Below are 9594 nucleotides of genomic sequence, written 5' to 3'. Positions count from 1 at the left end.
AAAAAGCACGGTAGACTTACCTTGGGAAAGAAACTTGAAAACTGGCAATGAGTACATTTTTTTTGCAATAGATCGTTATAACCCTATAGCAATCTAGCTATTTCTGCATGGTTTTTAAAATCTAAAAATATCCCTCCAGGGTACATGAAGGAGATGGTGGCTGTGGGAGCTGAAGGAAGGGAAATGGGACTGATGTGGCTAGGGCCTGCAAAAATGTTCTCCTTCCTACCTGCGCAGTGTCCAAAGGTGCTTTGCATTCCCCCCCCCCCCAAAAAAGATCAGACCAAGCCAGCTTGAGGAAAGCACAGAAGGTGGGAGAAACGGAAAATAGAGGATGACATCATGTGGATGGTGCTGAAAACTGCACTGCAGTAAAGAAGCGAAGCCAGAGCAAAACTTTCTCGAGGAAGAAGACTCGGTCATTCTTGATGGCTGCTTCACAATTATAGCGCTCTTTCTCCAGTGTAATACTTTTCAAACTGTGTTCCAGGCAGCTTGGAAGTTAGTGAAAAACTTACAAAGAAGTAGTTTAATAAGAGCATTCATAATGCCAGGCTAGGATCTCTGAAATATTACGATCTTCCCTTGCAAAGGTCAGCTGCGTAGCTGAGTTTATGTTACAGGGTGGACTCTCAAATGTACGTGGGGCTGGATCTGACAGCTCTGTTCCACTAACAGCAGAACTTGCCTCTGGAACAAGTTTCTGTTTACGGAAGCAAGCTTTTTGCGTAAGCACTAAGCAGCCGGGTCCTTGTGAGAATTGTGTCACTGCAGTCGCCACATGCTCAGAGATACAATCTCTTATCATTTGATTTTTTTAAAAAATTAAAGCATGTATTTCCCACCTTTCCAAGTGAAGATGCAAGATGAATGTTCCACCTGCTAGGTGTAGCTCATATAGTCACCCACTCCAGATTGGAAAATTCCTGGGGATTTGGAAGTAAGGGTGGGTTTGGGAAGGGAAGCTACCTCAGTAGGGAAGCACTGCCCTGGAGTCTACCCTCCAAAGCAGCCATTTGCTCCAGGGGAGCTGCTCTCTGTAGTCTGGAGATCAGTTGTCATTCTGGGAGATCCCCTGGCCCCCTCTGGAGGTTGGCAACCTCAGCAGCTCAAGAGAGACCTTGTACCATTTTGAAAGTAATCTTAAATCATGGAGAGGGAGTGTCCATAAAATAAACAGGATGACCAGGTTGAGTAGAAAAGTGGGAGGAGGTATAATTTTTTGTACTTTTCCATTATCATCCATCTGTAATCTGCAGATCAGGTTCCACGCTGCTTCTTTACTCAACATGGGAAAATATAAATCAAACAGCCAGCAAGGAACTGGCTGCCCCCTCCCCTCCAAGGTTGTGGTTGGTCAGTCAGACAAAGGGTGGAGGAAATTCCCCATTCTGTATGGGTAAACTTGGGCCAGCTAAGCCATTGTACAACACACCCTAAGGTTCAAACCAGACATCACTTCCTTAAGACTCCCCAGATCTAACTTGCTTTCCTTGAAGCCAGATATCAGCTGTGGGGAACTGATTTTTAAAGCACCGCAGAGGTCCAACCCAGACGGGAACCATTGGATGGGGGAGGGCGTCAGCCTCCACTTGCACCATATTCTGGACCTGAACTGGCAACCCAAACCTGATGGCCAGTTTGCTGTAGTGGTTAAGAGTGCTGGACTCTAATCTGGGGAGCCAGGTTTGATTCCCCACTCCTCCACTTGAAGCCAGCTGGGTGACCTTGGGTCAGTCGCAGCTCTTTCAGAGCTCTCTCAGCTCCACCCACCTCACAGGGTGATTGTTGTGGGGATAACATACTTTGTAAACTTCTCTGAGTGGTTGTTAAGTTGTCCTGAAGGGCGGTATATAAATCGAATGTTGTTATTATTATGTTAATAAATGGCCCGGCTGGGGGGGTGTTATTTGCCCCATTTTGGAGCTGGATGCACAGTATTCAGTAGATATGGCGCTCCAACATGGGGAAAATAACACCTCCAGGTTGTTTCATTTCCCTCCTTTCCCTATGCCATCATACTGATTTGAATCATGCCCCTTCCCACTTTAAAAATTCCTCGCACCTGCCACCTAGCTGCAGGGAAAGCCGTTCCTCCAGTTTTGCCCTAAACTCCCTGGAGGAAGGGGAGGAGACGCTCAACAAATCGGTCGGCTCTTAAAGAGAGAATTCTCTGATACCGTGATTGCTCTACAGAAATTCCGAGATGGCTTTTTAAAAGGAACTAATAAAAAAGCGGTGTTCTTGAAATACGCAGCGGCTTTTTAAATAATTCATTATGAAGGTATGCCACCGTTAATGCAAGAGCAATCTTGAAGTCACAAAGGGGGAAGGGGGAACACGGTTTTCCTTTCCAGCGGGCATTTTATTGATGTACAAAGAACATTGGGTCATGACCTTTGGGGAGATCATTAAAATTCATCTGAACATGGGGCCAGCCGATGCAGTCCTTATCAGAATGGGCAAGGGACAGATGAAGGCAGGATACATCATTCATCTCATGCGCGTGGCATTAATCACGCATTGGTGGGAGTTTGAAATTTTAGAATGCTGCTCACATGACTTTGGGGCGGTGTGGTACAGTTCGACACAGCTCAGTGGCCGAGCACAATCTTTGCAATGCTGAAGTGCCTGGTTTCAGTTCTGTTTAAAGGATCTCAGGGGCTAGGAGAGAATTTTCTTGGCAAGAAGCACCCCCAGAGAACTGTTGTCACTCAGAGGAGACAGCTTGTGGTCAGAACTTGGTAAAAGGCAGCTTTATAGGAAAGCATTCTACTTCTTCTGAGACAGAATTGCTGGAACCCAAAGGAAGGGTTCCATGGAACTCAAGCCTAAGTTCGGAGAAAATGCTTTCAGTAGACAAAACCTCAGAAGTCCAGGTTGGGAAATTCCTGGAGATTTGGGAATGGAGACTGGGGAGGGCAGGGCTTGGGGAGGGGAGGGACCTCAGAGGGAGATAATGCCATATAGTGTCCACCTTTCAAAACAGCTATTTTGTCCAGAGGAACTGATCTTGGCAGTGTGGAGTTCAGTTATTCTGGGAGACCTCCAGGGTGCCCCTGGAGGTTGGTAACCTTATTTGCAGCCCTTTGAAAACCATTCAACATGTTAGTGATGGAAAGCGCTGTTAACTCATGGCTGATTTGTGGTGAACTCTGCTAGAGTTTTCATGGCAAGAGACTAAAAGAGATGGTTTGCCATTGCCTGCCTCTACAACCCAGGTCTTTGCTGGAGGTCTCCCATTAGGGTTACCAGCTCCAGGTTTACAAATTCCTGGAGATTTGGGGATCGCGCTGGGCCTGGAGAAGGCAGGGTTTGGGAAGTGGGGTATAATGCCATAAAATCTAGCCTCCCAGGCAGCCATTTTTTCCAGGGGAACTAATCTCTGTGGCCTGGAGAGCAGCTGTAATTCTGGAAGATCTCCAGCCACCTCCTGGAGGTTGATAACCCTATCTCCCACCCATTTCTTAATGAAAGCCAACCCTGCTTAGCAATCTGACAAGGTGGGGCTGGCCTGGGTTATCCAGGTCAAGAGATTCTATGTATTATGCGGAGGAAAAGTCTGCTTTGCCAATTAACACTACAATCAGACATTGCATGTAATCACATTTTTCGTCTGTAGCCTGTCGAGCACTTCCTTTTCTCCTCAACTATATGGGTCACACCTGGAAGCTCCCACTTCTGCCTGGGTATTGATATAAGTACTCTCAGGTTCATTTGCCATTCCAGGAGAACACTGAGCCCCACCTTTTGTTTGGCAACCCTAGTTGAGGAGGAGAGAAATTCTACCAGGCTAAGCCTGGCAGCCAGTAGAAGCATTGAGGCATAGATGGAAGGATGTGTCATGTTGGTAATAGGGTTGCCAGCCTCCAGGTAGTGGCTGGAGATCTCCCGGAATTACAACTGGTCTCCAGGACACAGAGATCAGTTCTCCTGGAGAAAATGGCTACTTTGGGGGGGGGGCTCTATGGAATTATGCCATGCCAAGGTCTTTTCCCTCCCCAAACCCCACTTTCTCCAGGTTTCACCCTCCAAATCGGCAGGAATTTCCCAACTTGGAGCTGGCAACCCTAGTTGGTGATATCACCAACATGGCTATATCATTTCCAGATAGAACCTGGAAGTGACAATAGGTAGCTCTAGGAATCACACGTTTGATGTAGAGGTTAAGAGCAACAGGACTCTGAGCGGAACTACAAATGACAAAAGGCACAGGTTGGACACTTGTCAGCTTCCCTCAAGTTTTGATGGGAAATGTAGGCAGCTTGGCGGAATGTTGGACAAGTGACAGTTGAAAACTCCATCGGACAGCAGTCAGAGAGCCAAGCTGCAAGACTGGGATGCCTACATTTCCCATCAAAACTTGAGGGAAGCTGACAAGTGTCCAACCTGTGCCTTTTGTCACTTGTAGTTCCGCTCTCTAATCTGGAGAACCAGGTTTGATTCCCCCCCCCCTTCTCCACTTCAAGCCAGCTGACCTTGGGTCAGTCACAGCTCTTCCAGAGCTCTTTCAGCCCCACCCACCGCACAGAGTGATTGTTGTGGGGATAATAATAACACACTTTGTAAACCGCTCTGAGTGAGTGTTAAGTTGTCCTGAAGGGCAGTATATTAATCAAAAGTTGTTGTTGACCATAAAGTTTTTGGAGATTTCTAGTGTCTCCCCCTTTGTCACTTTCAGGTTGTACTCAGAATTAAAATACCATCATCGAGGTTGGCAGCATTTTTACTTTTCTCCTGGGCAACAGTGGCAATGGCAGGAGACCTTCCATAGTGGAAGGCCTGGCAACACTGCGAGTGGAGCCGGCCCGTTCACACATGCAAGCCATCACCTGATTTTGCAAGTCATCAGGGCCAAATGTGTACCTGGAAGTCCAAGTGCAGGTAACTGACATTTTTGGCTGAGGATTTGGGGTGTGTTTGTGGAGTAGCCAACGTAACAGAAAAAGCACGTTTTGAGAGTGATGTCCCATTCCAATCTCTCCCTGGTTGTTACAAAGAAGGCAGGAGTTGTTTTTAAAAAAATGTTGCTTATTATCTTTATGGGACAGCAGCTGCATTAGATTACCACTTCCAGGAGCAATTTGAGAAGATCATTATTGCTTCCTGGGAGGGAGGGAAAGGACGCAAAAGAACGAGAGAGCTTTATACCTGCCAAGCTGAGAGTTTTCATACCACACCCCCCCCCCCCCCCGCCCAACACACACTCTCCTACCCTGTGGAACAAACAACAATTTAGCGGGCTTTAATTTAGAAATATTTTCCTTGTTAAATAAAAATAACCTTTCTCTCCTTGGGTGTGCTTTGGAAATGGATTCGCCTTGCATTTGCTTGGCAAAGAGCACAGACCACAGGAAGGGACAAGTTGAATGCTTAATCAGGTTTCTCACTCTTCCTTGGCAGAGGAGAACAACCCAAATGCGTCAAGACTCTGTTATTGTTTTGATGGATATTATACTCACAACTGCAGGGGTTCTGCAAACAGCCAGCCTGTGTAGGAAGGGGAAGCTGTAAACCTCCAATCACTCAAGATAATTCAAGCTCCAAATGCAATCTATGGTCATTTTATGTTAAGAATAGCTTGATACCAGTGCTTCACTATGGTGTTTAACTACTTTAAATCCAGTTATAATACTTATGGGAATGTAAATTTTTTTGGTTCGAGCCTTGCATCGAAATGGCCTCTAGAAAGGTCGTGCACCATCTCCCTATGAACATTTAAAAACTCAGTTGTCATACTGATTTTCATATAAAATCCCTATTTAGGAATCTTGTACCGTCTTTCTTCAACTGTCAGCAGTTTCCGTTACCTGATTTTTACCTCAGAACACAGAGTTCCACCGCTGACCAATCAGAGAGGGGTGGGGGCAAGCCAGGCCCCACAGGGAGATAGGCAACCTGAGTAAACTTTGAGAGGAAGACTGGGAGGTGCATTTTACCTCAAGACACATTCAATGACTCCCAATAGCTACTGCATACTGTTTAGAATGTGGAGGGTGAGGACCAATCAGGCTGTATATGCAAATGACCTCTGTGTTTCAACTGTTGTTGTGAGCCCCAATCAGCCTGTATATGCAAATGACCTTGAAAGGCTGGCCCAATCAGGGAACAGTGGATGAGCTAGCAGTGGGTGGGGGCACAAGCAGGCAGCAGCCTGCCAGCCACATAGGGAAGCTGTATCCCTTTGGGAAAACACATTTTACCCCTTTTGACTCCCTTAAGGGGCGAATTCCTTAAAATCCCTTCTTAATGAGTGTTTACATCATGAAAGGAATGTTCTCTCCAGATTTCATGTTTCTAGGTCCAGAGGTTTGGGCTGGGCATTGATGAGTCAGTCAGGAACCTTGTCTTTATATATATAAGAATGTATGTGAAGCATACAGATCACATATACAGCCTACTCTTATCTACCTGCGCTATTAATTTCTTTTCACTGTTGTCCTCCTGAGTACATGGGATTTGTACAATCCTGACCTGCCCTTTGTGCGCCTAGGAGGGCCAGTGAGAAATTCTTTTTGTATTCTCATTATTTTGGAGGGTTTGGGGTTTTTTTAAAACCATGTGATAGTGTTGTTACTGTTTATACCACACAGCAGTGCTGCGTGTGCCTTCAGCTCTTGCGAGGATTAAAATGAAGACAGTATAGTATAGTGGTTAGGAAGTCAAAGTGGATTGACTCCCACCCACCGCTGCCGCCAGGGTTTCTGGTGCCCTTGGCTACCCCCATGTGCGCACGCATGCAGTGCACGCGTGCACCCCTGGACTGCGTGATGATGTCACCACGTGATGATGTCATCACGCAGCAAAGCCGGGCCCATTGGCCAGCAGGTGGCTGGAACGGCACATGGAGGCTACTCACACTCTGCACGCCGCCTCGACCGCCTGCCATTCCTGGCCAGCAGCTGCTGTGCCCGGCTGGGGGCATGTGGTGGCAGCAGTGGCGGTGGCGGCGTGGGGCTGGCCGGCTGCAGCAGCTGCAGGCCAGTCATGCCAGCTGCGTGGTGCGCACCTCCACCCCCGGCACCCCCTCTGGCACCCCAGCGCCCGCAGCTTCTGCCTCACCGCCTCAATGGTGGCATCGGCCCTGCTCCCACCTCTGACATGGAAGCTTCCTGGATGACCAGCCTTGGGCCAGGCACACACTTTCAGCAGAATTGAACTCTCAAGGTTGTTGTGAGGATAAAATAGAGGGGAAGAAATTAATAAAAATGGCTGGGGATGGGAGTTGGGTTGCCAGCCTCCAGTTGGTGGCTGGAGATCTCCCGGAATTACAGCTGATCTCCAGGTGACAGAGATCAATTTCCCTGGAGAACATGGCTGCTTTGGAGGGTGGGCTCTATGGCATTATACCATTCTCAGGCCCCTTCCCTCGCCAAACCACACCCTCTGCAGGCTCCACCCCCAAAATCTCCAGGATTTTCCCAACCTGGACCTGGCAACCCTAGATGGGAGGCAGCAGTGAGAAGGAAGGTGGAAAATATCCCATCCTTTATGTAACCAGGGTGGGTTGGTGGGAGAAGTTCCCTGAGCTGTCAGAGACAGTGTGGTGTAGTGATTAGAATACATGACTTATTTGAGATCTAATCAAATCTTTCTCTTTTAAGGAATTGATTTCGATCTGATTCAAATTCCTAAAAAGAGGAATAGAAACAGATTGCTGGATTTCAGAGAGATTTTCAGCAAAGAGAAATTAAAAGAATTCCATGTGACATTCTCCCCTTCAAGTTTCCTCTTGTAGGAAAGAACCTCAAAAGAGTTCGTGGTTTGTAAAGTGACGCACTGTGAACTGCAGAGTTTGGAATTTTCCTAGTTTGTACCCTTCTCTAGTCCCTATCTGAAAAGTACATGCTTTGTCCCTCTCTGCACTTGCACTTGGCCAGAATGCGCTTGTATGTGGTTATCTTTCACAGCATGCTCCTTGCATTCTTTTACACCAACCTTTTAGAACCATGGGCACAGTGTGGCAGGCACAACCCCAAAATGGCCACCATGGGAGGCAGAGCCAACTACAAAATGGCTGCCGTAAACAGACACACAATCAGGAAACACAGGTACAGGGGATAAGAAAAGTAATTTTTTAAGAGTACGCTGGAAAAGAGGAGAGAGAGGGAACAAAACCAGGGCGTTTTTTCAGCTGGAACACAGTGGCCCCACCCCCTGATCTCCAGACAGAGGGGAGTTGATTGCCCTCCGCACTGCTCAGGGGGTGGGGCCACCGACCATGTGACCATTTTCGCCGAGGGCGATTTAAACTTTAAACCTACCCCCTTGTTCCAGCTGACCCAAAGTGACATCATTGTTCCTTGGAGTGTGTGCGCACTTTGCGCATGTGGTACCAGGGGCACCACCTCCCGCCAGGAGTTTCCCCCTGTGCTGGCAACCCACTGAGTTCCATCACCTCTTTTCCCAGAAAAAAAGCCCTGAACAAAACCAACACTCCGGTGGCAGCTACTGCGAAAACAACATTTTGATTTGCACAACCAAGAAAGATTTCCAATGGTCAATCAGAACCTCTGCTTGGCAGCTGCCGTACCTACCTTCATCCACTTTCTAAACACACTTGGTAGGCACCAAAGCAAGGTGTTGCCAGGTGCCATGGCACCTGAGGGCATCATGTTGGGGACCCCTGCTATACACGGAGAACCATGGTGCGTTGCTCAGGCACACTGGAAGACGTTGGAAGCTTTTATGGGTAAGAATACTCTGGGCGCTCATCGATGTTCCTGTAGCCATGAACAATCCCTAGATCAGCATTTTTGTATATTCCATTACCATTTAGAAGAGTTGTTTAAAAAACATTCCCTTCATTTTTACATCTACCAAGACAGGCTATAACACTTGCAAATAATTAATCAGCTTTCCCCCCCAAGGCCCACATCCGAACCCGCTCCGACAAAAGATAAAGCTGTTGTCGAGAGAAGGGTGCCATCACTCCTAAATTTTATCCTCCCTCTGTTGGGTTTAATATTTTTGATTTAGCCTTCCAGCCAGTTTGTCGTAATTGTTTCCGCTCCACAACTGGATGCCCTTCCTCACTATTCTCATTCTGCGAGCTCATAAATCCAGAGGTTAGCATAAACCCCAAGCAGAGGAGGCGAGAGTTGTAATTGATTGCACATAAAATTCACAACACCAACAGCCTTATGGGAAGGCTTGGTAGAGCTGTATTGGTGCAACAAAGACTCAGGAAAGAGCCTAATTGATAGACAGCCGATTCACACACAAACCCCAAACTTGTTCATCACATGTCTTGTTGGCTCAAACATGCTCAGGGAGTTCTGTGCTGGGAACTTAATTCTCAGATGCAGGAGGGGCCTGGTTTGGATTGGGATCACAGTGTGTGGGGAGAGGGAGCTGAAACCTTCCCCACCACCCAATTTTTGCAACTTGAAAAGCTCCTGGAGGGGGGGTGTTACTATTTGGTGTAGTGGTTAAGAGCGTCAGAACTCTAATCTGAAGAACCAGGTTTGATTCCCCGCTCCTCCACTTGAAGCCAGCTAGGTGACCTTGGGCCAGTCACAGCTCTCTCAGAGCTCTCTCAACCCCACCTACCTCACAAGGTAATTGTTGTGAGGAAAACAATAACACATTTTG

This window comes from Eublepharis macularius, chromosome 3 (assembly GCF_028583425.1).
Source record: "Eublepharis macularius isolate TG4126 chromosome 3, MPM_Emac_v1.0, whole genome shotgun sequence".
In the NCBI taxonomy this organism is placed as follows: domain Eukaryota; kingdom Metazoa; phylum Chordata; class Lepidosauria; order Squamata; family Eublepharidae; genus Eublepharis; species Eublepharis macularius.
Note: the sequence above shows the minus strand (reverse complement) of the source record.